Here is a 7,698-nt window from a genome sequence, read left to right as displayed (position 1 = left end):
AAAAAAAAAAAAAAAAAGCCTTATATGATTTCGAAAGCCAATTCTGCCTGACATTCTGGACTTCAGCTGCATGGAAACTGGAAACTGGGCGGACACCATCACCTAGTCTCAGTTTGCCCCCTGGTGGTTTCTCCACGACATCACAGTCCCAGGAGACGGCATCAGGCTTTGGGAAAGCAGAGTTCACAGCCATAGAAAACAACTGTAGGACAATGACCACTCTAGAATAGAATCAGATTCCTCACCGATTACTGATAGATTGGTATAGAATCCTGTCTTCCTTCAGTACAAAGGAACTTGGGAGATCGGGCTCCCTGTTCTCAGCCTCCAGCTGAACCCATCCTTTATCTGTTTCTTTTCCCAACTAGATGAAGTTAGTCTCTAAGACGCTATTTTGTAGCTCCCCTGACTTTTTCTTCTGCTCCCATCACAGGGCTTTCTTTGGAGGCAAATTCTTCGCTCTGCTCAGTGGAACCACCTATTTCTTTTTGTCAAAAAGGGGTTTTCTCTTTTCCTGGGGTAAGTCCATGGCCTACTCCTTCTTGAGGACTTGATCCAGACAAAACGAAGGTAATGCAAGGGTTTCTTTGGTGGTATTGAGAAAATATACAGACTCTGCAAGAATAAGAAATGTGATTTATATTGGAAAAAGTGAGCAAGGCTAGCTCAGAAATGTTTGTCTTTTGTTCTGAAGTGGGGACGGGTAGGGTTCTGCGCTCGTTTGTCCCCTTATTCTCTATATCTTGAGTCTAAAGAACTTCTTAAAGCCACCTCTATCCCCTCCCCAAAAAACAACCCCTACACCATAAATATATATAAACTTTACTTGTCAATTAAAGTTAAGAAAAACCTAAAGAACTTCTCAAAGCCACCTCTATCCCCCCCAAAAAACCCTACACTATAAATAAATATAATTTTTACTTGTCAATTAAAGTTAAGAAAAACCCAACTAAATCAGAGAGGGAACTGGTTGTTTGGAATCTTGAGCCAGAGCCTAGAGGAAGAAGAATGAGGCTCTGAGTGCAGGGAGGAAAGACAGACTGACAGAAAGGGATGGTGGTGTGGACAGGGAGTGAGACCAGCTCCCAATTCTAAGTGAATTTAGATGTATCTGGAGGGGAAATTTAAAGAAATTAAAGACCTGTTTTGCACCATCAGTGTGCTTTTTTTTTTTGGTTTGGGATTCACTGGGGGTACTAGGAATTCATTTATACTGATTGCCTTTGTTAGGTAAATTCCCTCTTATAATTGTGTCCTACCTCCAACTCCTGTGCCCTTCAACTCCTTTCTCTCCCCCTCTCCCCACTCCATCATTCTCCTACCCCCCAACATTTATTAGGTCATCTACTGCCTTCATATTAGAATTGAGTACATTGGATTTTTGCTTCTCCATTCTTATGATGCTTTACTAAGAAGAATGCTTGTTAGTTAAATATAGTATTTTTCTAACAGTGAGTACCTTGAAAAAAAAATATTTTTTTTTGAGACGGAGCCTCAAGCTATCCCCCTGGGTAGAGTGCCATGGCATTTTAGCACACAGCAACCTCCAACTCCTGGGCTCAAGCGAGTCTCTTGCCTCAGCCTCCCAAGTAGCTGGGACCACAGGCGCCCGCCACAATGCCCGGCCATTTTTTTTAGTTGCAGCCATCGTTGTTTGGCGGGCCCGGGCTGGGGATTCGAACCTGCCACCTTAGGTGTATGTGGCTGGCGCCTTAGCCGCTTGAGCCACAGGCGCCGAGCCAGTACCTTGAAATTTGATAAACATTAAAGACCTGCCTACCTCACTGCTAAATCTCAGCACATATATCATCCTGCCACATAGTAGGTGTTCAGTAGATATTTGCTGAACGAATGAATGTTAGCTGTACCATACTTTCTCCAGTCGTAACTTTATGGATATGGAGGTGGGATGAAATCTACTTAGATTGCTTTTATTCCTCACTGATAAATATAGAATTGAGAGTTATAAAACCCAAATCCATATGTTACAGTTCCTTGGTCCAAACAGTGAATCTTTCAGTGGTCCCCCAAGATCTTGGGAGTATTCCTGTGTAATCTAGGGATAATAACATATCCACCTCCCAGGGTTACTTTAGGTCTCCAGAGAGGTATATTATCACTTAGTGTGGCACCTAACACATGGTAGTTGTGCAATAAATTCTGGTTTCTTTTCTTCTCTAAGTTTCCAGTCTCATTTCCAACCCAATGCTCTAGCCACATCAAATTGTTTATCAGTCCCAAATAGATACTGACCTTTTTTTCTTTTTTTTGGAGACAGGGTCTCGCTCCGTCACCCAGGCTAGAGTGCAGTGGCATCATCAGAGTTCAATGAAGCTCCCACTCCTGGGTTCAAGTGATTCTCCTGCCTCAGCCTCCTGAGTAGCTAGGACTGTAGGTGTGTGCTACAACACCAGCAAACTTTTCTATTTTTATAGAGACAGGATCAGTTCTTGCTCAGACTGGACAACAATTCCTGGCCTCAGGTGATCCTCCCTCTCAAGTGCTAGGATTATAGGTGTGATTGCCTTTGTTAGGTAAATTCCCTTTTATAATTGTGTCCTACCCCCAAGAGGTGTGCCATACACTGTGCCTCCCAAACTCCTTTTTCCTCCCCATTCCTTCATACTTCTACCCCTTCACCATTTATTAGGTCATCTACTGCCTTCATATTAGAGTCAGTCCCAGGAGACTTGGCATCAGGCTTTGGGAAAGCAGAGTTCACAGAAATCTACAGATTCAATGCCATCCCTATTAAAATACTAACATCATACTTTCAAGACTTGGAAAGAGGCTCAGCGCCTGTGGCTCAAGTGGCTAAGGCACCAGCCACATACACCTGAGCTGACGGGTTCGAATCCAGTCTGGACCCACCAAACAACAATGATGGCCGCAACCAAAAAATAGTCGGGCGTTGTGGCAGGCTCCTGTGGTCCCAGCTACTTGGGAGGCAGAGGCAGAAGAATCACTTAAGCCCAGGAGTTGGAGGTTGCTGTGAACTGTGATGCCAGGGTACTCTGCCCAGGGTGACAGCTTGAGGCTCTGTCTCAAAAAAGACTTGGAAAGAATAATTCTTATATGCCTATAATGCATACTGCACCTGACCAGATCCTGAACTTTTTTTTTTGCAGTTTTTGGCCAAGGCTGGGTTTGAGTTTGAACCTGCCATCTCTGGTATGTGGAGCCGGCACCCTACTTCTTTGAGCCAAAGGCGCCGCCCTTTTTTTTTTTTTTTTTGCAGTTTTTGGCCTGGGCTGGGTTTGGTTTTGAACCCGCCACCTCCTGTATATGGGGCCGGCACCCTACTCCTGCTCCTTGAGCCACAGGTGCTGCCCAGACCCTGAACTTTTTATACCTTCATGCTTTAGATCTTAATTTTCTCTTGGCCTGCAATGCCTTGCCTTGGAATGCATTCCTTTGGAATGCCTGGTGAACTCCTCCTCATCCTTCAAAATAGAGTTCTCTCTTCTCTGAAATCCCCTCAACCACCTCCCACTTTTTGCTCTCTGTTCTGCAGCAGCCTGTGTATGTGTGTTGTAGCACTTGCAATTCTGCTATAAATCTTTTGTTTTCTGTTCTAATTATTTATTTCTACTTTCACCTCTCTATCAGGCTGTGGTCTTGGAGGGGCAAGAACCAGTTCTTATTGGTACAGTATTTGTTTGGAAAAGGTCTGGAGGAGACTGGGAAGCTACGTGAAAAACACAGGTAGAAGGATTAGATTTACCAAAAGAACTACCTCCTTTGAAACAAAAAGGAAGGCACTGAAGAGGAAAGACAGTAAGAATGTAGCAAGAATCTTTAAAACAAAAAGGAAGGGCCACAGCTTGAGGCGAAATCTGGTTTGAGAGAGGAAGAGAGCATAGGAGGAAGTTGCATACCCAAACAGACGAGGAGGGGAGGGGAGGGGTGGCACTGGTTTGGTCCGAGGGACTGATCCTTTTCCTTCCTAGATGTGTGAGGTCAGAGGATGGACACATCAGCACCTGGGTTCTTGGGCCCACGGAAGAAGCAGCTTTGTTTCTACCTGGAACTAGGTTCGGTGGCCTTATTGCCATCTGTGTCTTTCAGTCCAGCAAGGAGAAACTGAAGCCACCAGCTGAGGGAAGTGGGAAGGTTTACAGTGATGTGGATGAGGAGGGATGAGGGTTAGTGGTCAGACAGCGCCACGGAGAACTATCTGGGTAGAGGAACTCTGAGCAGGTGGTGGGGAAATTTGGCAGCCATGCAGTCCTCGGAAAGCATGGAAGGAGTAGGAGAGCAAACGCAGCTGAAGAGGAAGCACTGGCACTGCGGCTGCGCTGCCACTTTATCCAGTTGGCATCTTGGAGTAAAGTGTGTCTCTGACTCTCTCTTTCCTTGGTGGCCTGTGGTACAGGTGGCCTGTTGGCTTAGATAAAACCACCACATGCTGTTTAGGCTTGCGCTGCTCTAGGCTGTCAGCCTCAGCTTTCTGTATCATTTTATAATTATACAAAGGCCCCTTGACAATTATTTTCAGAAGACAGTTCAAAAATAACCAGCCTATGTCTTGGTCAGAGTACTTTGATGCAAACAACAGAGATTGTAATTTAAGAAAAATGGGGCTCAGTGCCTGTATCTCAGTGACTAGGGCACCGGCCACATACGCCAAAGCGGGTGGGGTTCGATCCCGCCCAGGCCTGCTAAACAACGACAACTGCAACCAAAAAGTAGCCAGGCACTGTGGCGTGTGCTGTAGTCCCAGCTACTCGGGAGGCTAAGGCAAGAGAATCGCTTAAGCCCAAGAGTTTGAGGTTGCTGTGAGCTGTGACACCACAACACTCTACCGAGGGTGACATAGTGAGACTCTATCTCCAAGGAAAAAAAAAAGAAGAAGAAAAAATGGAATTTGCTGAAAGAATACGAAGTGTTGTCAGAAGGCTGGAGAGTGAGATGTGGAAAATGGGTTGTAACCTAGGAAGGCCAGGAAGCAGGCATTACAACCATGTTTATGCCTCAGGAACAATGTGCATGGTTACAATCACCATGGTGGGAACCCCCGCCCCCACCTCCATCCCCCATCAGGAACCCACTGCTGTTGGACGCCTTCTGTCTCTGTTGCTAAGAGTAATTCTGAAATTGTCTCTATGTTTTTGTGTCACTTGCTAAAATTTCAATGTTTAGAGAGGAGTGGCCAGGTGGGTGAGCCTAGGCATATGTCAGGTCCTTGCTACTAGGGAGCAGGGAGAAGCCTACCCCCTACCCCCCACCTCTCACGTTTCAGCTTCCCTAGTCTCAGAAGTACTGTGCAGAATGGGGTCATTGCCACAAACAGGAAGAAGGTTTAAATGCTGGTGGTAATCCAAACAAAAAATATCCAATTCCTCCTCTTTTTTTTCAGACTAGTTTTCTTTCCTAGTTATTCTAGTTTTGTCAGTTGTCAATTGTCATCACAATCCCAGGCTGGGAGGCTTGACACTTTATTTTTTAAATTTTTATTTACTTTTTTGAGACAGAGTCTCCCTCTTGCCCTGGGCAGAATGCAGTGGCATCACTGTCACTCACAGCCACCTCAACTCTTGGGCTCAAGTGACCCTCCTGCCTCAGCCTCCTGAGTAACTGGGACTACAGGACACCTGCCATGATGCCTGGCTCGTTTTTCTATTTTTGGTGGAGACAGTGTCTCCTGAGCTCAAGCATTTTGCCCACCTTGGCTTCCCTGAGAGCTAGGATTACAGGTGTGAGCCACCAAACCTCAATGCCCCGAGGCTTGAAACTTTAGAATCATCTTCATCTCCATCGTCTTCCCACAGAGTGAATAACTCTCCAGGTTTCTTAGTTTTGCCTTCCTTTCTGTCACTGCTACTGCTTTAGTAGATTAATTTGGCAACAGTGTAGAGGACAGAAGAGACTAGAGCAGTGGTTCTCAACCTTCCTAATGCCGCGACTCTTTAATACAGTTCCTCATGTCGTGGTGATCCCCAACCATAAAATTATTTCGTTGCTACTTCATAACTGTAATTTTGCTACTGTTATGAATTGTAATGTAAACATCTGATATGCAGGATGGCCTTAGGTGACCCCTGTGAAAGGGTTGTTTGACCCCCAAAGCGGCCGTGACCCACATGTTGAGAGCTGCTAGACTAGAAATTGGGAGTTGGACTTCTACAACATTGGAGCTGGAACAGACTTTTGAACTTATCTATTAAGTGTTCTCTTTTGGGAGTACTTAGAATTGTTAGTAAGGTGGGGCCCGTAGCTCAGTGGGTAGGGCGCCGCCACATACATCAAGGCTGGTGGGTTTGAACTCAGCCCTGGCCAGCTAAATAACAATGACAACTGCAACAAAATAAATAGTTGAGTGTTGTGGCTGGCACCTGTAGTCCCACGTACTTGGGAGGCTGAAGCAAGAGAATCGCTTAAACCCAAGAGTTTGAGATTGCTGTGAGCTGTGACACCACAGCACTCTAACCAGGGTGACAGCTTGACTCTGTCTCAAAAAAAAAAAAAAGAATTATTATTAAAAAATATCATGCATCCTGCCAGGAGCGGTGGCTTGTGCTTATAATCCCAGCTACTGGGAGAGGCTGAGACTGGGAAGATCACTTGAGCCTAGGAGTTTGAGGCTGCAAGGAACTATAATCATGCTACTGCACTCCAGTCTGGGTGACAGAGTGAGATCCTATCTCAAAAACAACAACAACAAAAGTACTCATCCTGGCATCTTCTACCTGGGTTTTTGGGTCAGTAGATCTGAGGTGGGACCTTGACCTACACACACACACACACACACACATATACGTATACATACACACAGAAGGTGTCAAAAAGTGTATACACATTGTAAGAATGGTATCAATGTATTACATATTATGTATATACTTGGAGATTTCCTTGTAATCCCCAGAGTCAAATATGACTTGTATCCATCTTTTGTTATTGGTATGTATTAAGTATTATAATTGTAATACAGCTTTAATCTTTCTTAAAATGTGTATACCATCCCCCTGCCCCCACAGATGTGTTTCTGAGGAACATTTCAGGCTTAGAACTGCTAAATTCCAATTCCCTTGTTTTAAAGATGGGAAGACTGAGTCTCAGAGAGAAGTTAGATGTTTAAAATCACACAGTGAGTTAGAAAGGACCAGGGCCAGTCGTGGATATCCTGGCTTTTGATGCAATAGTACCCAGATCTCTTGCTTTTCCCCCCTGCCAAAGGAAATTTTGTGTCTTTGTTTGCATCCAAGAAAGCATCCGAGGCTTCGGTGGCTCAGGTCCTTCAACAGCAAACAGGTCCTTCAGATTAAGAGGCTTAACCCACCAAGAGTGAACAGCTTGCACAAAGGCACCCATTTCTTATGGTGGTTGATCTCTGGGCCACAGATCTCCCTTGTCAGAATCTGGGCAAAATTTTCTCAAAAACCTCAAATGGGGAGGGAAGTGGGGAGGGCACATGGATAAAGGTCAGCCCAGCCAAAGCCAGATTTCTGTGTCTGGCAGGATTCTGTCTGGGCCCTTATGCACATAGTTTTTTATTTCAATTACTCATCAACCCTTCTTCAATTTTTGACTGTCTCTTAGCTATTTGGTTCTCAGCTTGGGAATCCACTTTTCTTTTTTTTTCTATTCTTTTTGAGCAATCACTCTGCTTTGGATTGGTTTACCACTAGCTCTGGTCAATCTCATTGAAACCCAGGGCTTCTAATGCCTTCTAATATATTATGTTGGTTTTTTTTTTTT

Source organism: Otolemur garnettii, unplaced genomic scaffold, assembly GCF_000181295.1.
Source record: "Otolemur garnettii isolate 467f Iridium unplaced genomic scaffold, OtoGar3 scaffold00001, whole genome shotgun sequence".
NCBI classification, from domain to species: Eukaryota; Metazoa; Chordata; class Mammalia; order Primates; family Galagidae; genus Otolemur; species Otolemur garnettii.
Note: the sequence above shows the minus strand (reverse complement) of the source record.